The sequence below is a fragment of the Apis mellifera genome, linkage group LG3 (genome assembly GCF_003254395.2).
Source record: "Apis mellifera strain DH4 linkage group LG3, Amel_HAv3.1, whole genome shotgun sequence".
NCBI lineage: Eukaryota > Metazoa > Arthropoda > Insecta > Hymenoptera > Apidae > Apis > Apis mellifera.
Genome location: NC_037640.1, coordinates 8,518,321 through 8,531,260, shown reverse-complemented (window position 1 = coordinate 8,531,260; position 12,940 = coordinate 8,518,321). Strand labels below are relative to the sequence as shown.

The following is a 12,940-nucleotide window of genomic DNA, read 5'->3' as shown; positions in this document are numbered from 1 at the left end:
TGTTCATCGGGTCAATGGACTTGTTAGAAAAATACGGAAAGATCAATTTACGAAGATGGACTATATTTAAAAATGGTGGATCACCGTTATAGAGTATACGACTGAAATATGTTTCATTTCCAGCCAACCTATTTTTATTCTTTCAATTAATACCGAGTTTATTTTTACATCAGACACGCAAAATATCGCTGAGAATTTTATTCGGTCAAGAATTTTTTCTTTATATATCTTCGAACTCTAAAGTTAGACGTTAGTTATTTATCCATTTTTATAAAGTTTCGCGTATTCGATGATGCGCCACGTTTTGACGTTACGTTTATGTCGTAACGTATCGTAATACGAAGCGAAATAGTTTTTCGAAAATTTCACCGTGAAATGGTAATAAAATTATATCGCGAAACGATAGAAAATATAATTGGATATTTTTCACTTGGACGCTATGCAGATAACGTATCGAGTTTCACGTCGAAAACATATCATTATATAGCTATTAGAGCGAAATTTAAATAATCACTCGTTTTTTTCCACTAGCTAATTTATCGTTGTTATTCGACGCACCGTATTCACTTGCGTTTATCAATTATTCATCGCTTAATTGATGGATTCGTTTATATTACACGTTGCTCGACAAATTAATTTATATGTTCTGGTAATGCGAACGATGAGGAACATTTTCAAATTGATTATAGTTGATTAATCCTCCTGCATTTCTATATTTTATCCTCCCAAACAGGAATTGGAACAGGTGAAATTTCTTGATAATCCTTCATCAAGTTTATCAATATTTTCAAACGAAAATAGTAAAAATACTCAACTTCATCTTCAAACGAAGGAAAGAGACAAAATTCCAAACATGATTTCCAAAATCTTCCATCAATCCGCCATCAATCGAATGTATTCAACTTGAAATTTCAACGATCATTATAGATAAATGATCGTTCTCCATCGCGAAACGAAAATTTTTCGAGATATTTGAAGATGGAAAGAATTTCGAAGTGGCATTCGCTCGATAGATTTTTCAACGAAGCACGAAGGTCGATTTGCAAGAGAGATTCCTTTGTTGTCCTTGAACCCTCCGCCCGGTGTACTTCCTCGGTCGTTGTTTCCTCGACTTCCACCGCCAGTCAAGCGAATCGTACTCATGGTCGGAAGCTTTATTGTGATCCATCGTTGAACAAAGACTCCACTCATCGGCCGCCCGTGAACCTTGACGGACGATGACGTTCACGTTCGTCTAGCCGCCGTTCCAATTAAATTAAGACGAGCTCCTGTTTCGCGTACGCGAGACAACTACACTAACTTTCCGTCTCTTTCGAGAATTTTCTTCGATCAACAGCTTTCAAACTTCTATTATTACTAATCTTATACGGTTATAACATTATAAGAAATAATAGAAATAATTCCTCCATAATTTCAACAGTACCTAACTTTGATAAAGCTACGAAAAGCACACGATTTTTATTCAATTTTATCTTAGGAATCTAATCACACGAATTAAAAATCCTTACAGAAACTTTCCAGAATCTCTTTCGAGGATTTTCTTGAAACTTCTATTATTATCAATCTTCTACAATTACAACCAAAGATGTAAGAAATAATATTCCTATATAACAATTCTAATACAGAACCTAACTTCGATGATCCAAAAGCTAAAGAAAAAGAATACAATGATTCCAAGTCGATCTAATCTGATCACACGTTTAGGAGAATTAAAAAGTCGGGAGGGAACTCGAAGGAAAACGAAAGACAACTTCCTTTCCTCCCTCAAAGGACCCCCCATCCCCCTTCAAAGCCAAGCGTCTTCGTCCACCACGATTTCTCGAATGTTTCGCCTCGCGAAATCATGGCGATCCGCATTGGATAACGCTACGCTGCCCTAATGAGAGGCTTACTAGGGAGCGGATAAAGGGCATCGGGGTTCGTGGATCGTCGGTGGATCCCGGTGGCACGACCGCACGCCATAAAAGCGCTCTCTATATTTAGCCACGGTTCCCCATATGTTCCCCACCTACGTGGACGGGACCGCGAACCACGCTCGCACGTGTTTTACGACTGTGCACGCCGAGCACCCGCCACGATTCGCGTTCCTAGCCCGGGTTACAACCCTCCACGACCCTTTCGTCACTCTCTCTCTCTCTCTCCCCCCTCGAAAATGTCGCTCCATTTGCTCCCTCAAAAGCGCCCCCTCCCTCCGTTAATTTGTTTAAGAGGCGATCATCGTACATTCCTTATCCCGATTTTTTCTTTTTAAATTGCGTCCGTCGTTTGTCTTTTCCTTTCTCTTTGTTAATTGTATTATTGTATCAGATCTATCCTTATCCCGATTTTTTCTTTTTAAATTGCGTCCATCGTTTGTTTTTTCCTTTCTCTTTGTTAATTGTATTATTGTATCAGATCTATCACATATTCGCTATTATTTTTGGAAAAATGAGTTTAGATCGTTTGAAATACTTTATTGTAATTCGTTTCAAGAAGAAGAAAATTATCAATGGAACTATATATTCAATATATATGTAAGAGAGAATTAAATCATCATTCGCAAATTCTTCCTCTTCCTCTTCTTCTCATTCGAAACGATAAATTGGCAGTGGCGATGGCGGGGCGTGAATAAAAAATAAGCGAATAGACGAATCTTCCCCTCGATCGGCATTAATCGAGGCTCGATGCTAATAAAAGCATCGAGGAAGCAACGTTTGTCCACGCCACGTGAATAATCGCGTTAACGACTCCGACGCGTTGACTGACACGGTCCATTAATCGCGGCCAAGTAAACATTATACCATAGCCCCTCGATTTATTAATTCGATCGCGCGATCGATCGATCGATCGATCGTCAAACGGACACCGGGCTCGTTTAATAAAGATCGATCGCCCGTATTCCGCCGCAGAGATTTCGCGATTTATTATTGCGATCGACGTTTCAATTCTGCCTTTTTCTTCTTCTTCCTTCTTTTCTCTTTTCTCCCTTCCTTCTCCTTCTGTTCGTCGATCCGGTATCGAGTACACACGCGTTACGCCACGAGCTTAATCATCGCCAACGGATTGATATCGTGATCGAGATCGATGCTGCGATCGATACAGGTGCGCGTACATCGAGATCGCTCGTCGCGAGCTGGGTGCACAGAGATGGATAGGGAGAGAAGATAAGGGGTTGGTATAATACGCGCTTCCTTGGTTTCTTTTTCTTTTTGCACAATTTTCATTCGATAGATAAATTCGAGATAATTCTGTTTATTTCGAATTGGATTGTTTCGTCTTGTTTGTAATTTTTCGCCAGAATTTTTTGACACAGGATGGATTTGAGATAGATAATACGGAAGATTTGTTTAATTTGAATTTAATCATTATTTTGTCGTTGCAATTTTTTTTTTTTTTAATTCAACCAGAGATCGGCGGAACAAAGGAAAAATTTTTACCGAATTTCGAGTTAAGAATTCGATGACTCGTTCTAAGCCACTTTTGCTATTGTTGCAAGACCTCGTCTTTCTAATCAGAAAAATTCAATCGCTTTACTCGATTTTTTCCCCTTGAATTGATATAATTGAAAGTTTCTATTCCATTGAAAAATAGTAAATAAATATTAATGAAGAAATTGTTGGGATTCAGCTTCCATCAAAATTTTGACTTGACTCAGGATCGAATAATGCAATTTAAATTTCTTAAAAGAGTTATAACAAGTCAATGATATTTGGGAAATATTAATATTTCGAAGGGAAATTTGAATTTTAAAATTTTAAAATTGAAATCAATCACGATTCTTTGTTGCAAAGTTCATTATTCCGGAAAACGACGTCGTTATTTCTAATTTATAAACGTTCTAATAGAGAAACGTGACGTCTCTGTTTTATTTTTTATCATTACAACCCACATTTTTATTCCACGTCGCGCGCGCGACAGCCGCGTTTCACCTCGTAACATTTGATATTGGCTAAATGTTAAGTAATTCTGTATTTAATTAACCACGATTCAACGAAGACTCGTACGAGAATTCCCGTTCAACTTCAAATTTACTTAGACAACATGGCAATTGAAGTTGTATAAATATTCTTTCGAGTTTCCAATCCCAAATATATAATTTCAAACTTCTCGTTATTGAAGAAGAACATTTTTATTATTGAAAGATCGTTTCAAAACCTCAATCTAAATTTCCATAATCCCAACATATCCGTAATTCTAAACTCTGTAATACGATATAAACCAAACACGATCGAATAAAATTCTATTCTAATCAAATTCTATTTCTGTATAATTCTTATCACAAAATTTATCCACAAATAGAATAATAACGGGGACAAAATATTTTACGTCCATCTTTCGATTAAAATTCCACGGGAGAGAAATCGTTACCAATTAAGATACCACTTATCAATCGAATCGTTATCATTCTGTCAGAATGACGTATATTCGACGATAATATTCGAAGATAATATTGATTAAGTATCCAACGAATTTTTACAATTCGATCCGAATATATACCAGTTTCGACCGCCACGTTATTTTTCTCCCTGTTTCCTTAATTATTGTTCCTGACGTTTCTCCGTATCTGGGTCGAAAACGTAATTCGCGATCTCTTATGCAAAAGGTGAACGACATTTCAACGGTAGCCGACTTATTGCCACATTCGGGCCCCCTCTTTACGATAATTCCGATCGTAGCTGGAACAAACTGGTGTTAAACTAGAGTGCTTGCAAGAGAAAATATTTTGGATATAACACACAGTTTTGTTTTTTCTTTTCTTTTTTTTGAAAAATATCCAATTAGGATTAGAAATATTTCGCGCGCGTTTCAAAATCTTTCGACTTCGTTTCGGTAAGAGAAATTAAATATTTAAATGAAAGAAAATTTGTAATGTATCGTATGTAGTGGATATGGAATGCGCTAGACGCGACTTTGAAACCACGGTTCGATATCGATTAAATGCCACTATACGAAAGGTTAGGCCCGACCTCCATCTTGAAACTCCTGACTTAACGTTACTGTCTAACATCAAGGTCACGATTTTTACGAGAGAGAAAAAAAAAATTCAATATAATCTCGAAAGATATTTTGCCTATAAATAAATTCTAAAGAGAATTTTTTCCTTGCTAAAATTGATAATTAATTTAAATTTTTAAACTTACTGTCGATTATGAAATGTGAGTAATATTCGTATTTACATTCGTATTTGAATTACAAAGAAGAATAAAAAAAAAAATAAAAAGGAAAAGATTCGTTTAAAGCCATGTCAACTTTCAAGTACCCTCTCTTTCAAGCACCCTCTACCCTTCCTAAAGATTGAACCAGAGCCCGGAGGCGTCGACACCGACCAGTGACCCAGATACCCGAACCAGCCTCAAAAACATCAACATCCACCCCTTCCACTTTCCTCTATCTTGCTTCAATCCACGCAATTTCAACCTCACTTCCATATTCTCAAATCTAATTGAAGATCACATTTTTTTATATAAAAAAAAAGAAAACTATGTTGAATTTTTTATCTCTTTAACTTTCGAAATTCCAAAAATTCCAATTTCAATTTTATTCTAATCGATGCCATTTATTATACCTATTTTCCTCTGCATTACACCGATTCGTAAATTCAATTTCAATCTCACTCCTCATTTCCCAATAAAAAATCTCTTCTCGAACAACTCCGAAGAAAATATTTCATAAAACATTACTCATCCTTTTCCTTGCCCTATTTCACACGAAATTTCAATTTCATCATTCCCACCTATCTTCGCTTTCCAATTAAAAAAACATCCTTTCGTTCCTTCCAATTGCTCCAATTTACGAACAATTTCATCCCATTACCTGGAGAATCACACCAGACCCTTGCGCCCCAATTAAAATGGTACAATTTCAATTTCACTCTCGTTCCATTTCCCCCGAAAATCGAATCCCCTCCACTCGGGGAAGCCACTCACGTTCCACGCACCACCAACAAGATTTCCATTTCACCATTTCAGTTTCGAAGAACCGACAAGAATATCCGCACCCGATTATCCCCCCCTCCCCCTTGAATAGCAGTAATTTCAATTTCACCGCGATTCCCAAAAATCACCCCCCACCACAACCACAACAACCACCACCACCACCACGACGACGACGACTCGGATAAGCACGTTGCAACCCCGTAGCAACGCGCATCATCCCCCTTTATCATCCATCCCCGAAAACCCCATGCGCTGAGGCCGGTGCGCGGGTGGGTGTCGGATATTGCAGGTGGTTCATCCATGGTGCGTGCGAAAGCATCTGCCGTGTCTCACCTTGGCGACGACCCCCTTAGTCGGCCGAGAGCTCTCTCACCGGCCCGCTATCGATCACCACGCTCCACCCACGAAAATCCCAGGCGCCGCCGTCGTCGTCGCCGTCCTCGTCCTCGTCCTCGTCGCCGTCGTAGTCGTAGTCGTCGCGACTCCAGCGTCCAGCCTCCGACGCCTCTCTGCACCACCGCTTGCGATAGGTCGCGGTCTCGGCCGCGGTCACGTGACGCGTATCCACCGACTGACACCGTTTCCCTGCCTCGCGACGTGCCAACCTCCCTCTCCCTCTCCCTCCCTCGAAAAATCGGAAAATGCGGGAACAGGGATAAACGAGAGAGAGGAAACACTGTGCTGTGCGGCGCAACAACGGTTCCGCTTTGGAAAAAGGAGACGAAGGAAGGAAGGAAGGAAGGAAAGGAAGAAAGGAAGAAAGGGAAGGGAAGGAAAGGAGGACGCACGCAAGCGCAACCGGCGAGCTAACCTCCACTCGATAAAACGTCGTCCTCGCCTCGGCTCTCTCGCCGTGTTACGTCAGCTTACGTGTTGCGTCAGCGGGACGCGTGCGCGCACGTGGTGGGCCAGCATCGGTCGAGCACAGCTCGCCCGTGCAAACGAGACAGGTTTTGCGTGCACGCACGCCACGGCACCCCCGCGTCTCGTCGCTCGTCTTTCTCTCTTCGTCTCTCTTCATCCTCTCCTCTCCCCCGGCAACCTTGGCAAGCGGCAGCTCGAGGGAGGAGGAGGGAGGAGGGATAATGGATCGGGTGTTTGGGAATATGTGCCGCGCTCTATGGGGGTTGGACGAGGAGAGGCTCGCGCTCGACGAGGTGCAATTCGTGGAAGGGGTTGTTCCGCTTTCGTTTTCGTTTCGAATTTTCGTTTCGTGTGTGTGTGTGTGTGTACATGTGTGTATGTGTGTGCGCGTTTAGATTCGAGAGATAGTCTTTCAGGGACCATGTTTCGGCTTTCGATTGTTTTCGAGGATTCCAGTGGCGTGTTTCTCTCTCTTTCTCTCTCTCTCTGTATATCGATTCGACTTGTCTCCTTGTTCAGAGATTCAACGCGGTTTCGTGGGTTATGCGTCCCGTGTTTGGCGGTTTGCAATGGCGCGAGTGAATCGAAAGCTTGTTTTTGCCAAGCTGTGGAACGGGGTGAGAATGGAAGGATTCTCGGTTGTGGAGAAAGATTGTATCGGACCAATTTTTTTCTAATCCAAGTGGATAAAAGTGTACGAGTGTGGAATGAGAATGGATAACAGTGTTGCGCGAAATACGGATTTCATTGTTGTATCACGTCTTTGCACAACATCGACGAAACGTTCCGCCGGGACAATCGATTAAACGTTGCCTCGCCGTTTAGAATTCCTGACAACCGAAATAAACGATAAGTCGGCGCAGGAAATTTATTCGATACGATATTATAAATATATATATACATATTTTTTAATGTTATAAAGTTTTACAACACCGATTACAAAGATTGGTTATAATTTAAATCGATATTTTTGTAAGCGAGTCTAGGTTGTTTAAAAATCGTTGAAAAATGGGATGCAAGAGGCGTAGCCACGAGTGGATAATTTTTCGGTGAAAAGGATTACACGTGTATTGTTCAAGCCCCGGTTGCCTGCCTCATAAAGCACGGGAAATGATCCGGTGAAAGGGAAAGAGGCTAAATATGCAACGCGGACAATCCACCCTCGTTGAAAGAGAGTCCGCTGTATGTCGGTCGAACTTGCGCAGAATGTTCGAGAATTTTATGAATGAAAGCTCGTGCTAACGATCGACCAAACTCGCAATTCTGATTCAGGAAATATCACCGTGCTTGCGTTTCGGCTTCTCTGACTTTCCCAAGTCAAAATCAGAAATCTTCATCAGAAAAGTCGATCAGAATAATTTTCTCATTGTCTCTCGGATCGTAAGCAGCGAAATTTTCCAAATTATTATTCCGTTTATATTCCGAATATAAAATTTAATTCTCTCCTAATAGAATATCCTAAATTTTTCTTTTTTTTTTAATATCCTCTTCAAAAATTCTTTCTATTCCACCAAGTCATCGAAACATAGACAGAATCGTGAAATGAAACAAAAAGTTAAAATTTTGCGAATAAACGTACAAAGGTTCGTCGAAGATTAAAATTGGTTCGATAAGAAGAGGAAAAGAAGAAGAAGAAGAAGAAGAAAAAAAAGAAAAAATCTCCGCAACGAGTCAAGAGACAAACTTCTCAAGAAACCGCACTAACCGTGGCCTTCAACGAGGACCGGAAGCGGTGGCAATAACCTCGCTGCGCTCGATCGTCGTCGGAAGACCCGTGATTAAGATCGACGAGAGTAAATGGAATCGGCGCGGTCCACTATACCGGGTGACCGAAATGTCGCGCAAACTGTATTGAAACGGCGATCGGGATACGGATTGCGTGACTTTTCGACCACCCAGTGTGTGAAACGCACCCACCCCCAAAAGTCCGTATTCCACGTTTGCGATCGATGCATGGGCCTCTGTGGGAATCGCGATCGAATACTCCGAGAAGTCTCTGCACGGAAAACGGAAATCGGGGGGGGAGAACACCGGGACGACGACGGATGCGCGCCCACCGGATCGTGCTCAAGATCCTTCTCGCCGATTGTGCAACTTTTTTACGCGTGGAATCGAATCGCTGGAACCGACGGATTGGATATTTCCAAGAGGAGGAAGAGGAGTCTCGTTTCTCGATCACGGAGAACGCTTTAATATCGTAAGTTAATACAAGCGAAGAATGCGAAGACGAGAAAGTATCGCTTAACGTCGTTTTTTTGATTAAGAAAATTGATCGTCAATTGGAGAGATCGATGATACAAAGACGTATAAAAGTATAACATAAGCCGGGAGAAATTTTCCTATCTTTGTTAAATTAGCGCCTGAATTTTTTAATAAACAAAATTTGTAAATTTGTAAGGAATCCTCAAATTCCTCCAATCAAAGAATGTAAAGACGAGAAAGTATCGCTTAACGTCGTTTTTTTGATTAAGAAAATTGATCGTCAATTGGAGAGATCGATGATACAGGGACGTATAAAAGTATAACTAGGAAAAATTTTCCTATCTTTGTTAAATTAGCGCTTGAATTTTTTAATAAACAAAATTTGTAAATTTGTAAGAAATCCTCAAATTCCTCCAATCAAAGAATGTAAAGACGAAAAAGTATCGCTTAACGTCGTTTTTTTGATTAAGAAAATTGATTGGAGAGATCGATGATACAGGGACGTATAAAAGTATAACATAAGCTAGAAATTTTCCTATCTTTGTTAAATTAGCGCCTGAATTTTTTAATAAACAAAATTTGTGTAATCAATTTCGCCATCGCGAAACACCCCCTCGAACAATTCCAATAATTCCTCCTCTCCCCTCCCCCGGACGAATTTCTTTTCACACTGGTCGCCAATACTCGATGGATGCCCCCCTCCTTCCGAAACCCAAACCGTCCCTTTTCCACGAACGGGGGAGGAGAGGCCAGAGACCTCGCGTCCCGTCGCGAGATTTCCCGAAAGCGCGACGCGCGGAGCCGGCCGCCGATAAAATCGCATCTCCACCCTTCGCCCGAATTACCAACCCCCCCTGCACGAAGCCCGTGGAAGGAACGGTGAGAAAACGGGGTTGGGACGGTTGGGGTTGCTCGATTCGAGCGATCGCGCGGCAGCTGCGCGCACGCGCGGTCGGCGAGGGAGGGGAGGAGGGCGAAGGAAAGCTTCGAAGTTTCGAAAGCTCGCCGCAAGATGGCGACGCCTCTTGGAGGAAGGAAGGAAGGAAGGAAGGAAGCGGACGACGCGCTCGACCCCTGCGAGGGCCAAGGGCGAATCGGCCAATCGGGGATGCAGCGAGTCTCGCAGTTTCTGCAATTCGACGCGACGTCGACCGCCATTTTCGCCCGGCCCTCCCGTTTCCAACCTCGATGATTAATCACTCGCACGCACACACGCACACGCACGCCCTCTTTGTCGCGAGATAGGGAGACGAGGATTGTTCGTGGAGGGTCGGTGAAGGGGGCTGGAAAGGGTGGAGATGACGGTTTTTTTCGGGGGGGAGGTTCATCGATTGTTCTCGTGTGGTGGAAGAGAGAATTGGAGAGATGGGGTGTGTGTGTGTGTGTGTGTGTGTGGAGAGGGTGATGAGGTTGGCGAGGTTCTTTTTGGGAAACAGTTTTTGGGTTGATGATGATGTGCTTCTGGATTAATTGTTGGTTGTGAAATTGTTGATGTTGATTCGTGGTTACGAGTCGAGTAAGTGGTTATTCAGAAGCTTGAAATGTATTAATACGTAAAATTTGGAGTGAATGTTATTCGTTTTGTGGATAAAATATCTTATATCTTAATCTTTTTCGTACAATTATTTCCCTCTGCTCTTCAATTGATCTCTCCTTGACTTTATTAACAAATTCTCAACTGTTTGAGCCTTGCAATCGTCTTTCCAGACTTCGTCTTCGAAACACCGTTCCCAGAACTGGCAAAAATTCAAACAACTTCGCCATCCTGTTCGAGGAAATTCGTTTCTTCGAAGCACGCACCTCGTCGACACTTCCTCAATTTACCTTTCACCGGACGCACCATCGGCAGCGTCCACCTTTCATCATCAACATGTCGAATTATCTCTGCTGATCGCTACGCTATTACTCCACCTGTGAGCAACTTTTCGACAATCCCTCTTAACATTCTTCGCCGTGAAATTTCCTCGAACACGCGAAATTCCAACCATTGGTCTTCGTCGACGCTTCGTTCCAGGAAAATTACGCGCAGCAAGTAACAAATTTGTACGATTAAACATCGATAATTTTACGCGACTAAATTAAATTTTCATTTCTTCTGGAGCTTCAAAAAATTCTGAAAAAAGAAAAAAGATATCCAAGATTAGTTATTAAGATTTTCAAACATTTTATTAAATTTCGCCTCGTGTCTAGAAAAATATCGTTTTAAACCCTCAATCTTTAATTTGCGTATCCCCTCAATTAAAAAGATATCGAGAAACGAATGGAGACGAATTCGCGAGGGGCAGAGGATGAATCGCGGCCAAATCAGCTTTGCAATTGCGTTAATCCATTCGCGTAATCACGAAGCAATTCAGCTGCAACGAAACAATCAGCGATATCAGGCCAGCGTCGTCATTATCATCAGCAACCGATATTCACGGTATATACTATATATATATATATCGTTCTATATCGGGTATTTTTAACCAATGCGGCTTGATAATTCGCGTGTTATCGGCAATTCCATTCATCTTGCGAAAGAAGGAACAAGTTCGATCGTTAACTCGTGAAGAAAAAATGGAAATTATGGAATGTATAAATTTTTGTAAACGCAAAATTTGGATTTAACGATTCTATCGAATTGAAAGAAAGGAATATGAAAATAATGAAGGAAAGGAATATGAAAATAATGAAAGAAATGAATATGAAAATAATGAAGGAAAGGAATTGTAAAACATATATAATTTATCTATTAAATTCAATTAATGCCAATCTCCATATCAGCAAAATTTATATTTGTATATGTTCGTTGCCACATATGCGACCAAACTCGTGACGAACATCGATTATTAATTTATTAATCGGTGAAATTTTATTGCACTCCGCGAATACGAAATTATTCGTATTGAAAAGAGTGATTATTTGCTATTTATTTATTACATTTATACATATTCACGGGAAATTAATATACAATCGAAATGTTTTCTATTTAAATGTACGAGGAACATAACAGAAGGAGAGAATTACAACGCGCTTAATAGTAAACAATATCCTCAACGAACGTATGATTCACCGAATCGTCGACGAAAACAAACAAAGTCAAATAATCACGCCACACTCGCGAAGCTCACATGCTTGGTAAACGTGGAGCTCGTAACACGATATACAAATTGCTGCGCAATTCGTTCGCGAAAGAAAACCGAAAATCACGCCGTATTCAAAGATCGTACGATATTTTTATCGAAAGAAACGCTAAGAGCACTCATCGATTCCCACGCGTTTCAATCTGTGAATCCAAAATCGTGCACGAAAACGAACAAAGCCAAAAAATCACTCCACGTTCAAAAATATACGATATTCTTAGTACACGTGCACTTTACACAACGATACGCACAATCTACGCAATTCGTCCACGAGAGAGAACCGAAATCACATATTCTTGGCAAATCCATCGAAATTTCAATCTACTAATCGAAAATGGTCCACGAACAAAGCCAAAAAACCAAACGTACACTTTTTAACGCTCGTAACGCACACAATCTACGCAACTCGTCCGCGAGAGAAAACAAAACTCACGCCGTGTTGCACGATATTCTTGGCAAATCCATCGATCCACGCAAATTTCAATCCATTAATCGAAAATCGAGCCACGAAAACGAGCAAACGAGGAAATAAGAAAGTCACGCTATCACCACACACTCGCAAATCTTTCTAGTACCTCGTGTACGTTGTCGAGTCACCAGCGTGAACCCGGTAACCGCAGCACCGCGATCACCGTGACGACACATCAAACCGTGCATGTAATCCTGTTTCCACGGCGGCAGCGAGCGACGACGGCGTCTGCGTGGCGACAGTTGGGCGTGCCATCTTGCACGTCTGCGTCCGGCTGCCCATGGTATCAGGATAACACGTCACCCGAGGAGGTAATCCCCCTCCATGTGCGCGAAAACACGCGAAAGAAGAGGGAAGGAACAGGAGCG

At 41.5% G+C, this 12,940-nt stretch overlaps 1 protein-coding gene and 1 non-coding gene across 6 annotated transcripts in view; one reads left to right on the top strand and one right to left on the bottom strand.

Moving 5' to 3' along the window:
- Positions 1–12,940, bottom strand: part of LOC408741 (ras-related protein Rab-37) — a 236,822-nt gene that overhangs the window by 103,557 nt on the left and 120,325 nt on the right. Inside the window, exon 1 of one of the 5 annotated variants that reach the window (XM_392276.7) lies at positions 6,249–7,418. The exons of 2 other annotated variants lie outside the window; for them this stretch is intronic. The gene's annotated coding sequence lies outside the window, so the exon portion shown is untranslated. Of the gene's footprint in view, positions 1–5,793; positions 5,942–6,248; positions 7,419–12,940 lie in introns of those variants that run through there. 2 more of the 5 variants (XM_006563986.3, XM_006563982.3) reach the window with 2 other exon arrangements.
- Positions 8,576–8,711, top strand: Mir3719 (microRNA 3719). The gene is given in 1 exon segment (NR_039453.1): positions 8,576–8,711. It is a non-coding gene; the product is annotated as a microRNA 3719 (primary transcript).